This window comes from Delphinus delphis, chromosome 14 (assembly GCF_949987515.2).
Source record: "Delphinus delphis chromosome 14, mDelDel1.2, whole genome shotgun sequence".
Lineage (NCBI taxonomy): Eukaryota > Metazoa > Chordata > Mammalia > Artiodactyla > Delphinidae > Delphinus > Delphinus delphis.
The window spans coordinates 63,549,241-63,562,489 of NC_082696.1; positions in this window are offsets into that span (position 1 = coordinate 63,549,241).

The following is a 13,249-nucleotide window of genomic DNA, read 5'->3' on the forward strand; positions in this document are numbered from 1 at the left end:
GAGAATTTGCCAGGTTAAATAAATTCACAGGCAATTAGCAAAGACTGACTAGCATCCTCCCGAGGCCATAACCAGGAAAGTTTTTCTTTGTCCTACTTCGCTCTAACACTTCTGAGACATTGCTAGTCTTTGGGAAAATATGTACTGTCTTTTAGGAATATAATTGCCTCTTGGATAATCACTACGGAAGCTGGGGAATGACTTCCTATGAGGCCAGTACTATGATTATCTTGCACATTCCATTAATTTATTGGAGTTTCTGAAAAGTGTGACAGAGTAGATAGAGGTTTGGCACTGAGTAAATTCAACTTCTGAAATCTTTAAGGAAGAACATTTATTCCCACTGAAGATGGTGCAATTGGCCAAAGAAACTTCAGCTTCACCTAAGCATTAAGTGTCTCTATGTCTGAAACAGGTATAATAAAGTGGGGTGTGTTTGTATGTATGTGTGTGTAATATCTTGGACTTTTAGCTCATAACAGAAAAATATTTTGTATATTAGTTCCCTTTCATCTTTGAACTTGGTCTTACAAGTGGTTTTTAAACATGATCTCTCGGGGCTTCCCTGGGCTTCCCTGGTGGCGCAGTGGTTGAGAGTCCACCTGCTGATGCAGGGGACGCAAGTTTGTGCCCCAGTCCGGGAGGATCCCATGTGCCACGGAGCAGCTGGGCCCGTGAGCCATGGCCGCTTCCGGGCCTGTGCGTCGGAAGCCTGTGCAACGGGAGAGGCCACAACAGTGAGAGGCCTGCGTACCGCAAAAAAACCCACAAAAAAAACAAAAAAAACCTTGATCTCTCTGAGAATATGAAAAAGAGGGGTATTTTATTCAAATGTGGGGCTTCTTTCTGTTCCTGACATTATTTTATTACAATGTTTATTCATGTTATTATTGGAATATCTCTGTGATATTATGATACTTCATATTATAGAACCTCTAGTGAGATATAATGGAAAATGCAAACAGATATGATTTGGGATTGGAAATAAAGCAGGCAATGCACTTTAGCTTTGTGTACAGAGTGGTCTTGCAGTTGATTTAATGTTGTGTTTATAATTATTCAATGACTTTTTGGGGCAAGTCTATATTTTCCATTATATGTTCCCCAAGAGCACACCTAGAAAAGTAGGGGTTGGCCTGGACCCAGGAAGGTACCAAGGAGCCTGTCCAGATAGCCTGTTGTTCTCCATTCAATCCCCCAGGGCAATAGGCACCCCTTGGGAGATAGTAGGCTAAATGAGGCAATGGCTTAATCAAGGGGTTAAATTGGGAAATCCTAGTGAGTGATTCCAACAGTAATTCCAACAGTTCCCTACACCTAAAGACGAAACATTAGCATAACTTCCTGGTCTCTCTCCATCCCCTCCCTCATTCCTTCCCTAGCTAGTTCTCTCCCTAGGAGAGAACTACTACATATAACAGGTAACTCAGAGAGAGAAAGCAGGTAGGTCCCCCCTCTCTTTCCTTTCTCTGAGAGTGAGCTGCCTACAGAGCACTTGTTCTGCTACACTACACCCTGGGCCCCTTCACAGCCGACAGTGTGGGTGGGGGACAGTTCAGGGATCAGGGAGGGCTGGGGACACAAGCCAAACAACATCAAGAGGCTTGGTGATGCTGCATGTACATCATATTCTCTAATCTCTGCTTTACCAGTAATGAAGGGTTTTTTTTTTTTTTTCCATCTTCCTTATTTTCTTACTCTGTTTCTCAATTTGCTTTGAGTCCAGTTGGAGAACAGGAGTATTATTATTATTGGGGCCCTCAAACCTCCAACATTATAAATATCATATTGAAGATGCTACCAATCTTGTGCTCATATTCAGACACAAAGCCAAGATAGGAAGCCTGTTTCTTGGGTTTGACATTAATAAATGGGTTCTTCTGCCAAATCTGTGAAGTAGATCAATGCCAAGTTTAGAAATATATCGATTACAAAGAGAGGAAGACTACTTAGTAATTGGTAATAAAATGGCAAACTTATTAGAGCAAGAGAAGCCGAATGCCTTGCTCTGATCATATTTCATTTAATGGCTTTCTTTCCAATATAAGAAAAAGAGGTGTTATTAAGAAGTTGATTCCCAGGGTTTAGTTTTTCAAAGTAAGGCTAAAAAACAGACAACTTAATGGAATATTTTGGTACTGTTGCACCCCGCCCTGAGTTTTCTCCCTCTTAACTCCGCACACAGTATTAATAATAGCTAATGTTTATTGAGTTCTGATCATGTTCAGACAACATGCTAAGTTCTCATACATAAAAAAGGTTTTAAATGTTTTTAAGTTTTTTGTTTGTTTTTTAAGTTTTTTGCCTCTTTATTCTGAGGCATGGTTGCTAGTATTTTGGCTGTAAAAGACTTTTTGCCTGTCGTTGGATGCAGGTTACAATGATAGGAATTTACCTTGCTAGCTGGGGAGAACACACAGGCATGTTTGTGGTGACAGGAACTGATAGTGGGTGTTCTGGGTTTTTGTAATTCCTGGAGGGTCCATGGCTACTTGGGCATATTTATTTAAACATTCTATTATCTTTACAATGAAATTTTGTTTCGTTTGCATATACTCAGTCAAAATATACATTGAAGATGATTTAATGGATCAGAATATAAATATAATTTAAGATTTAGTTTTGCACTATAATCGAATGTTAAAGCAGAGTTTATTATTCACTATACTACGTAGACAGTCTTCAGGCTTTAGAATTGAAAATAATTGTCTGAATCCTAAATTCTAATTTTCTTTATATTACTAGCTATGAGAATTTGAGCAAGTTACTTAACTTTTATGGGTCTGTTTTCTTGCCTGTAAAATGTGGTTATAATAGTAATTAGTCAACATTATGTATGAATATGAAAATCTATAACAAATGTTACATCCAGAATGATGCATAGACCATATTTGGTGCTCAGTTGATGCCAGTCACCTTTTAGTGTGCAATTTGGTAGATGAAAATAGCAAAATCTAGTATAAGAAAGTGGGTCAGTTTGGTGAATAGGAACAGCTCTTCTATTATGAATGTAAGATTTATTAAACTCATAGATATGTCTGTTATTACATGGAGAAAAGTACTTACTTTTTTCTTTAATATTTATGACTGGATGTTTGAAAAGAACAAAAAGATTGCTATACAAAAGTACCTGTCAAAACCTGGCTTGCACTTACCAAAAGGTAGTTTCTAGATATTAGAGACATTCAGCAAATATTTGGTGAATGACCGTCCTGTTCCAGGCACTGTTCTAGACTGTGGAAGGGTGAAGTATTAGTAAATGTGTATTCTTGTTGATTTAATTAAGGTACAGTTTGGAAAGAAAACAAAGTAGATTCCAGGTTTGCCATTATTCCTGTTAAAAGTATGTGATCAGCCAACCAGTATCACATGCGGGATACTGGAAACCCTCCCTTCCTCAAAATATTATCCCATAATATATGTATATATTCACTTAAATATTAAGATTTTATAGAGAATAGTGTCAGCTCACCCTGTTGTGTAAGTCTTGCAGTTAGAGACTCACACTATTCTTTACAAAATGTATATATTTAGTGGAATGCTGAGGCATTTAGTAATCACAGGTTAATGCTAATTGATTTGTCACTTAATTATCTTTCCTTATGTCAGCAGAGACCTAGGGAAGCCTGAAGGCATTACATTTTTTGAGAAAAAATAAGAGTTGAAAATCTGTAATGAAGTGAACCAAGGAGATATAGCATGGCCTTATGATGGTTGCAAGGATTGTACTGAATACAGACTTTACCCAAATCATAATTGCTTTATTGAATTCTTATGGGTGCTGAGTGCATTTAGGGCCCACGTGTGAGCCTCTTTCCAACCATGAGCCTCTTTTTCTTGCTCTTGCCTGGCTCCTGAGGGGCTTGGAGGTCCCATCCTGATATCTGACCTTTTATCCTTTTTCCAAGCATGTGGGTTTATTTAGCCCTTTAGAGTTTGCCACAACAAAAGTAACAATCCCCACTCCTTGTACTACAACAAGAGATTTATTAGATTTATTAGAAAGGATACCATGTAGCAGAGATAAAGTGAGGGCAAAGTGTGATATGTGATTAACTGAGGGCAAAGTGATTCCAGATGCTGTTCGATTGGCTATTTGGCCTCCTTAAAGGGTCACTGACCGGTTTCTGCTACAGTTGTCCTGGCTCTGCCACCACTCCATGCAATTTCTGGGAAGGGCAGTTATTAGAGGGCTCAGTGGACAGGTGACATGCAGATCTAATGCATGATTTTGGCAAGTCCCAGTGGGATCTCTTCGGGGTCTCACAAAGCAAAATTGTCCTTGCCTTCCTTCTTCCCCTACTCTGACCACTGTTACTTGCTTCTCCAGGTATGCATTGTAGTCGTTCTTCAAAAAAGCAATGTGTGAGAATTGGAGCTAAGAAGACCATTATTTTCTGGATTTTTGAAACATTAGGAGTCTGTGATCATTTGCCTTCCACCCAAGCAGCAGCTTCTCAAACAGGCACGAGGCTATCAGGAGGTGCTAGGAAGCTAAGATTGCACAATTTATCCAAGGAACACAGGGTCCAGGAAAACAATAAATCATCGTTCCCATAATCACCTTCAGACTAAAACCAGGGCTTTTCTCTGTTTACAAAGGGAGATTTATTTGGTAAAGGGCAGGAGGATGTAGCATAATGAATGTTTTGAAGGAAAATGTCAGAGTGTGTGTCCGTTAAGTATTTCAAAAAGGCCTCTTGGACTATTTCAGGTGTGTGGTTCACCAGCTCTCCTTGTCTAGAAAGAAGGGTGTATCAAGGACGTTCCTTTCTAAAGAGAAGTCTTGTTAAAGACATAGGGATAGATATCATTAGTCAAAGCTCCTTAAAAAAATTCCCTTTCATATGGTTTATAGTTTTGGTTTGAATGTTCTAAATACGTCATAGTAATCACAGATTTAAAATAACTACTTATGATGGATGACTCGCTTTTCTTGTTTGCTACATCATTTTCTTTTCATGTAAAACTATTGTGCACTGGTTATATGAGTCACAACAGGCTAGGTTATGCTGTCTAACTGAGATCTCAATGAATTAGCAAAGGAGAGCTCATGCAAACTCTGCTTTACATCCAAAGGCTTCCCAGGGTAGCTTCTAAGTGATGACTCAGGAATCCTCCATCTTTGGCTCCATGATCTCAATATTTGGCTTCGGGGTCACCATAGCAGGATAAAAGAATATGGGACTTACATCTCCTCTTAAATGCCTTGGCTCATAAATGGTACACATTATTTTTGTACACAAAAAAGATCACATAACTCCACCTAACTGAAAGGGGCAGGAAAATGTGAGGCAGCGTATAGATACTTGCTAAGTAGTAAATGCCTCTACCTTATTGAGCAAGATGTTTCTCCTTTGCTTCCCAGTATTTACCATATATTTAAATCTTATTCCAGGTTAGTCTCCTTATTATTTATATGAGGATGGATAATAAGTAGTAAATTTGTTCATTCAACTTAAAGAAGCCAATCACCACGAGTGATAATAATGGGATAATATAGAAAACAAGTTCTCTATGTGATTCTATCATACAAGATATAATAGGTGCTTCCAAATAATAGAGATGAAAGATGACCACAAAGGACATCTGGAAATTTATTTTCAATATTGAAGTTTAGGAGAATAGCCCCCAGGGAATAAGTCTTCACTGCCCTCTTAAAAAAATCCAGGTTTTACATCCTTCTTTAAAATGCCCTCATTCAGGACTTCCCTGGCGGTGCAGTGGTTAAGAATCCGCCTGCGAATGCAGGGGACATGGGTTCAAGCCCTGGTCCGGGAAGATCCCACATGCCGCGGGGCAACTAAGCCTGAGCACCACAACTACTGAGCCTGTGCTCTAGAGCCTATGAGTCACAACTTCTGAGCCAGCATGCCACAACTACTGAAGCCCGTGCGCCTAGAGCCCATGCTCCACAACAAGAAGCCACCGCAGTGAGAAGCCTGTGCACTGCAACGAAGAGTAGCCCCCGCTTGCCGCAACTAGAGAAAGCCCGTGCAGAAACGAAGACCCAATGCAGCAAAAAATAAATAAATAAATAAATTTATTAAAAAATAAAATAAAATAAAAGGCCCTCATTCACTGCGTCTGAACAACTTCCTATTGCCCATCGTTCTTGATGATTCAACATTCATGCAGATGATGACTTGTCTCCCCAGTTCCTTGCCATCTCATTGCCAATGATTCTACAATCACATTATCATCACATCTCCATGGCCTCATTCAGTGGACTATCAACACCAGAATGTACACTACATTATAATTCATGTATTTAAATATTCATAAGTAGTCATATAACATCCAAATTGGGAAAACTTTGAGAATGAAAGGATATGCTATCAATTATTTTACCAAACATATGCCGAAACAGCAGGCATAAACAAGGCTTATCCTCAGCAAGAGACAACATCATCCTTCTAAATACTTGACTCTCTGACCCCACCTTCTAGTCTCTTCAGTTCAAGTGCAAGTGCTGACTTATATAATCTTAGATCTCATCATTGAATCTTAATCAACTGATTCTACTTCTTCCTTTCTATTCTTTAGCCTCCTCCTGCCATTAAGTGTCTCCTCATCACTCTTATAATCCATAGTCCATCATTGTGATTATTTCATGTAAAATATATTCACCTCCATTATCCCCATTTTTCTCTGTTATGCTTGGAAAAAAATCCCAGCTTTTTATATTTCAACCTCTATCTTCTATGGGTTTGGTCAGTGCTATAAGACATATGGACATCATTTCATGATCTCTAACCTCAAATGGGCCTTAACACTACTCAGTGGTGCTACTTTTCATTTCTTTATGAACATCTAGATGACTTCCATGTCACTAAATCCAGTGGACATTTCCCTCACATCTTATTCATCTTCCTTGTTTCTCCCAACAGTGACAACTCCGTGGGGCCACTGCAGATTCAAAGGCCTCTGCGGGGACAGCAGAGGCATCCACTGAGACAATATCAGCCCAGCTTCTCCCTGTGCCAGTCCAGCACCCTCCCTTCCCTGTAAAGATGCTGCCTTTCTGGATGTCAAAGTCTGCTTTCCAGAGAACACAATCTGTGATACTGGCTTAACCTCATTTTTCAGGTCTTAGCTTAAATATTACTTTCTATGACAGCACTTTGGGTTTGTTTCATTTTTCTGAATTTTATTTATTTTTTATACAGCAGGTTCTTATTAGTTACCCATTTTATACATATTAGTGTATATATGTCAATCCCAATCTCCCAGTTCATCCCACCACCACCCGCCCCCCGCCACTTTCCCCCCTTGGTGTCCATACGTTTGTTCTCTACATCTGTATGACAGCACTTTCTTATCTGCTTTTTCTCACATACACTCCAACCCCTCCCCAAAGAAGTGGTCTCAACTGGAACTCTATTGTTTCTATTTACAGTTCTTATCACACTTTGTTACGATATATTTATATTTCTTATTTACTACCTATTTCTTTGTCTTTTGAGGAACAGGGCAGGAGCAATGACATTTTTGTTTGCCAGCATATCTGTCCCGGGTACCTAGCACAGGGCTTGAATGATTGGGAGAATGATTACCCCACCATTGCTAGCACCCAAAACTTTTCCTAGGGATATAAATTCTGAGGAAAAAAAATATTTTATATATATATGTTGTGTGTGTGTGTGTGTGTGTGTGTGTGTGTGTATGGGAGAGAAGAGAATGAATCTAGTTCTTTGTTTACCCCAGGATGATTTTTCACATAATGTAGACCAAAATCTTGCAGGCTACCAGGGTCTTAGTAGCAAACTTTTAGCAGCACTGAATTGTGTGCTATATTAGAACACTCAGACTGTGAACATGACTCTACTCCTTTCTAAAGGATTAAGTCTATATTGTTTCTGAGTGAAGGTAATATTCGCCATATGTGCTTTATGTTGGGAAAAAAGTTTTTACAACCAGCTCCCTGCATTGGTGATTAATTTGATCTTTTTGAGTAATTAACTACTTATTTACATTAAGTAACATACAAAACTCCATACAGCAATGACAATAAGCTTCACAGTTTGGAGATAATAGATTTTAATGAAGTAATTCATATCTTGTCCTTGACTGATTAGTTAGCAAATGACATAAGAGGTTTTAGATAATTTGCTACAGAAAAAGTGGAAAGCAAAACATTCCTGATAATTTCAGATCGCAATAGTATATACTTGTGTTTAGTGCTTTTCACTACATGATGAGCTTCTCAAAGGTATTTTAGAGACTAACTCATTGTTGAACCTCTGAATAAGCCCAATATCTGGCCCATAGTTGGCATGTAATTAATATTTATTGAATGAATATAGGAACAAATCAATTAAAAATTGTATAAATGAATGTGCTTTCATATGCATTATTTCATTTTATATTAACAGTTAAACTATGAAACAGGCAGCAGACTTATTATAAAATCCACTTAACAATGAGACAACTGAGAGTCAGATAACTTAAGAAATTCAATGTCTTAGTCAGGAATTGTTGGTTGAAATGAACAGGAACTCATTCAGTCTAGCTCAGGAAAAAATGAGTTTTCCCAAGGATACAAAGAAATATCATGGAATAGTGAAGCAGAGGATAGAGCCAGGACTCAGAGGAAACTGGAAAGTCACAAGATAGCTAATCACACACTCTCTGTGTCCCTCTGCATCTCCCTCCCTCTCTTTCTCTCTCTCACCTCAGCTACATACTCTCTTATCTTTGCTTCTCTTATTCCATCTTTTTCTTTCTTCTTTCTGTAGAACAACTCCTGCTTTCTCTTGTTTGTTATTACTCAATGATTTTGGCTTCCTGGTATTTTTGCCTTGCCATGGTTCCAAATTGGGCTTTGAGGGACTCCATATGACTAGAGGTTACTATCATTTGAATAAAGTCCATTGATTTTAATTATGGTAAGAAAATACACGACCCTTAGATTAGACAATGAATGTGGGGCATGTGCCATCCAGGTATAATTATGGGGCTGAGAGTCTATAGCAGTTCCCCTTCTGAGGTCTGAGGGTAAGACACACACACTAGTCCAAGTTCACACTCCTAGTAAGTAGTCAAGTAGAAACTGAGTGCGGAAATTTCAATTCCTGGTTCAGTTCTCATTCAAATGTAGCATGTATTAATGACCAGTAGCTACGTGACAAGAGCTATGCTACGCACCAAGAACTATGTTACACACCAGGCTATAAACCTAAGCAAAGCCAGACTCTCTTCCTATATTCATGAATCTTATATGGAAAGTAGGAAGTAAAAGTGAAATCAGAAAGGTAAATGTGGTAAGTGTAATGAAGAAAAGGTACATGGATGCCTTGTGATATAGGCAAGAGCCTGGACCCAAAAGTGGCAGTTACAGGGTGTACAGGAAGGGATGTTTGAACTGACATGTTGGTCTAGGTAAAGATTGGGAGAAGTGAGGCTATTTTAGAAAAAAAAGTAAGAAGGCAAAAGGCAAAAGGTAAACAATTTGAGAATTTGTCCTGAGGGTCTTAGAAGATGTTGGATTTTGAATGTAGAAGTGTTTGTATCTTGAAAAGGTCACCCTGAATGCAATCTGAATGACAGAGGGAAGGTCAGCAAGTGGGATGCAGAGTGTGAGGGTTATTAGAATGGTAGTGGAGATGTTCAGATGAAGCTTTGCAAATTAGCTACTGTTAATGAACGATTGAATGATTTCCACAAGATGCCATGGCATACAACACTGAGATCTAATACGAAGTCTGGTTTATGCTCTTTTCCCCTGCTAAGTGATTATTAATTTTATGATTGTTATTACTAATAAAGTGATATGAAAGTGAGGTGATATGAACAATTTGCTAAAAAAAAACTCTCACCTACAGTGCAGAAGGCAGTTGGATCACAAATTCCTTGATGGGGAGGCAGAATGTTTCATCAGTGTTAATTACAAGAGAATTTTCAGAATAAAGAGCTTGACTGTTAGTGTAAACTCAATTTTCCAAAACACCAAATAACTTTTAATGAAGTTATGAGTAGTTCCCAAATTTATTTGCAGTTCTTCATTTTTCAATTTCTAAACAAGAATTATAAATGTATATAAATTACATTTTTTGCAATTAAATCTGATCTCTTCCTGAGTTACAGTAGAAATTTACTTTCCCCAAAGATTATCTTCCATTGGGGCAGCTTTTTATTTCTCTATAGAATTTTTTTTCCATGGAAGTAGAAAGCAGATTGCCTGTTGTTATTATTAGTTAACATATTAAGCATCATGTCAATATTTCCTAACTAAACAACAAAAAAAGCCATGGCAGTACTTTGGGTCAAAAGCCTTATCATTAAAAAGTGCCAGAATATGGGACTCCTTAATTAGACAGTAACAGCTGCAGTTGTTACTCCTTTTTCAGGTTAATTGATAAATAATCTGTTGTCAAAATTAGTTCTTATATAAGCATATGTATTTACATGATAGACTGAAGTGATTTTGAAGAATTGTTTTGGTTCACTGGATAATTAATGCATTTAAAAATTGGCATAATATGCAAAATCACATAGATCTAAATGGCTAGCAATATGCTTTAATCTTGGTTAATTTGGTACATATTAATATGTATTTTGAAACGGCTTTGTCAATAGGCTATATAGGCCAGTAGAAAGATGTGGAAAAGAGAAAAAAAAAATTCCTGTCAAAGTGAATTTAAAATTTGAAATATGTTAATTGAGATGCATAAGATCAGAATGACAAGCAGAAATAAAATATAACCAAGATCAGTAAGTCAATCAGCAAATGTTTATTGATTGACAATGCTGTGCAAATGAGTATTGTTACTCACTGTTTGGTATTATTTTTAGAACTGGAGACAAAATAGAAATCACCAAAAATAATCAGGTTGTAATGTAATAAAGTGTTCCTAGCTTAGTGGTGACAAATTTAATGTAAATCATGTTCTACAAGGAGATTATAAGAAGTTGAAAATACTTCATAGGAGGGATTACTGTAACTATCAAAGAAGATCATTTATGCTAAAGTTCTTTGAATAGAACCTACATACAGAATAAGAAGTTTTGTATTGGGAAAGAAATGCACGTTATATTGAAACTTAGTTTTCTCCTCATATGTAATTAATAAGATTTTGCTCCTTTATTCCTTAAATAACTGTGTTTCTGTACATTTATCAAGTTAGACCTTTGCTATTGAGTGTTCATTTCCAACTGTTCATCATAGTGTTATATTAAAGGGTTCTATTTTAACACTTTCTCACTTTCCTAAAAAAAAAATTCAAAAATTTTAGTTTTCTCTTGGAAAAAAGAATTTTTTATTGATAATTAATGAAGGAATTTGAGAAATTTTTATGTATCCATCATGCCCCCAGCACTGTGCAAGATCTTAAGCACACATAGATGGAAAAACATCTTTTCTCTGGAAGGTGTTCAGTGGAGAGGAATTCTACTATGAAACTAATCTTTTTATACAGTTCAGGTCATAGATTTATGTTTTCATAGTCGTAGGGCTTAAAATATACGATTTATCTCTTGGACAACACTTATTTCAAGGCTTTGAGAGAGCTGGGGCCTCGTCTGATACTCCCATAGCCCCATAAGCCCTCTACCTTCCAACCTTCCAACCTTCATCATCTTTATAAATGAATTTCCCGTTCATTATTCGGAATGTAACACCATCAACCTCCATTATGAATTCCTAGAGAATACTGCATTTTCTCCTGGCAATTTTTATAACCATGAATAAAGAAAGAAAAATTGTAATGAATTGTTCAATAGCTGCCTCTGCTGCAGTAGTGAAACACGATGCCTAGTGAGGACACCGATCAAGCCTGTGTTAATTCCCGTCCCCGCGGTTCCTTGGTTCCTAGCTCAATGCTAGGCGCAACATAGGTGCCCATTAAACATTTGACAAATGGACCAATGATAAATAGAACAGAACATGGCTCTCAGACCACAGAAATAGAAACCAGATTTTCATGAAAGGCAACATGGTTGGGCTTCCCTGGTGGCGCAGTGGTTGAGAGTCCGCCTGCCGATGCAGGGGACACGGGTTCGTGCCCCGGTCCGGGAAGATCCCACATGCCGCGGAGCGGCTGGGCCCGTGAGCCATGGCCGCTGAACCTGCGCGTCCGGAGCCTGTGCTCCGCAATGGGAGAGGCCACAACAGTGAGAGGCCCGCGTGTCGCAAAAACAAAACAAAACAAAAAAAGGCAACATGGTTTTGATTATTACCTGCAATTCCAAAGAAATTGCAAATAAATTCCTAAAATCAAAGTTGAATGCAATTGTTTGAGTAGTTGATTGAGCTCATTAGTTTTACTTATTTGTCTTATATTTTAACATTTTTTTATTTAAATATTTATTGAGCATCCACAGTGCGGTGTGCAGTGATGTTGAGAAGATGAATAAGGTAACTCTAGCAGTTCACAAGAATCTCAAAGCCTGGTGAAAGAATAAAAGTCATTACAATTTAAGTCAGAAACTGCTGCGGGACTAATATATAAATTATTGTTATACCCAGAGGAGCTAATGAGTCTGAACCTTGTATAATCACAAGGATTTTACTGGTCTAGCCATAAAAGAAAGTAGACTTTAAGCAGAGAAAACAATATATGTACAGGCATGCAGGTGTGTTCTATTTGTAGGGCTGTGGGCTCAGTTACTACAATGAAAAGAGGAGCATGGCAGGAATACACACTTTCAAATAGGTGGAAGCAGCTTCCAACATGATAAATGTACGATACAACTATCAAAGTAAGAGTAAATGAAGGTTAAAATGTGATTCAAATAAGCGATGGACAGAAAATCCAGAAAAAAAGAATTGGCTGCAAATAAGCATAAAACTCAGCTCTGAATTTTTCGGCAGCAAAAGTAAAAATATAATAATTTGAAAGGAAGGAAACAAAATATCTTTTTTAAGCATAATGTTATTAATTCATTCATTAGGAGAGTCTAACTTTTCACTAATATAAATTCAAAGAAGAATTTATAGGACAAATCGTTATATGTATTTGTTTAACATAAGGGTCTAGGTCAATAGTAACAACTTTTAGAGCATGTGAAAAAGTTCTCAATAGGCATGCTTTTAAAAAGCTTCCTTTAAAAAGTTGCCTTCATTTTCCAATTATAAACTAATGTAGGCTTGCTATAGCATACTTGGAAACTATAAAAGGACAAAGAATAAGGAAGAAAAGTAAAGTCATACCACTTAGAGATATCACCGTCAACATCTATATGTACTCACTTCTTGTCCTTCTCCCTAAGTCATCACTACCTGAACATCTACATTATCTAAATGAGATTT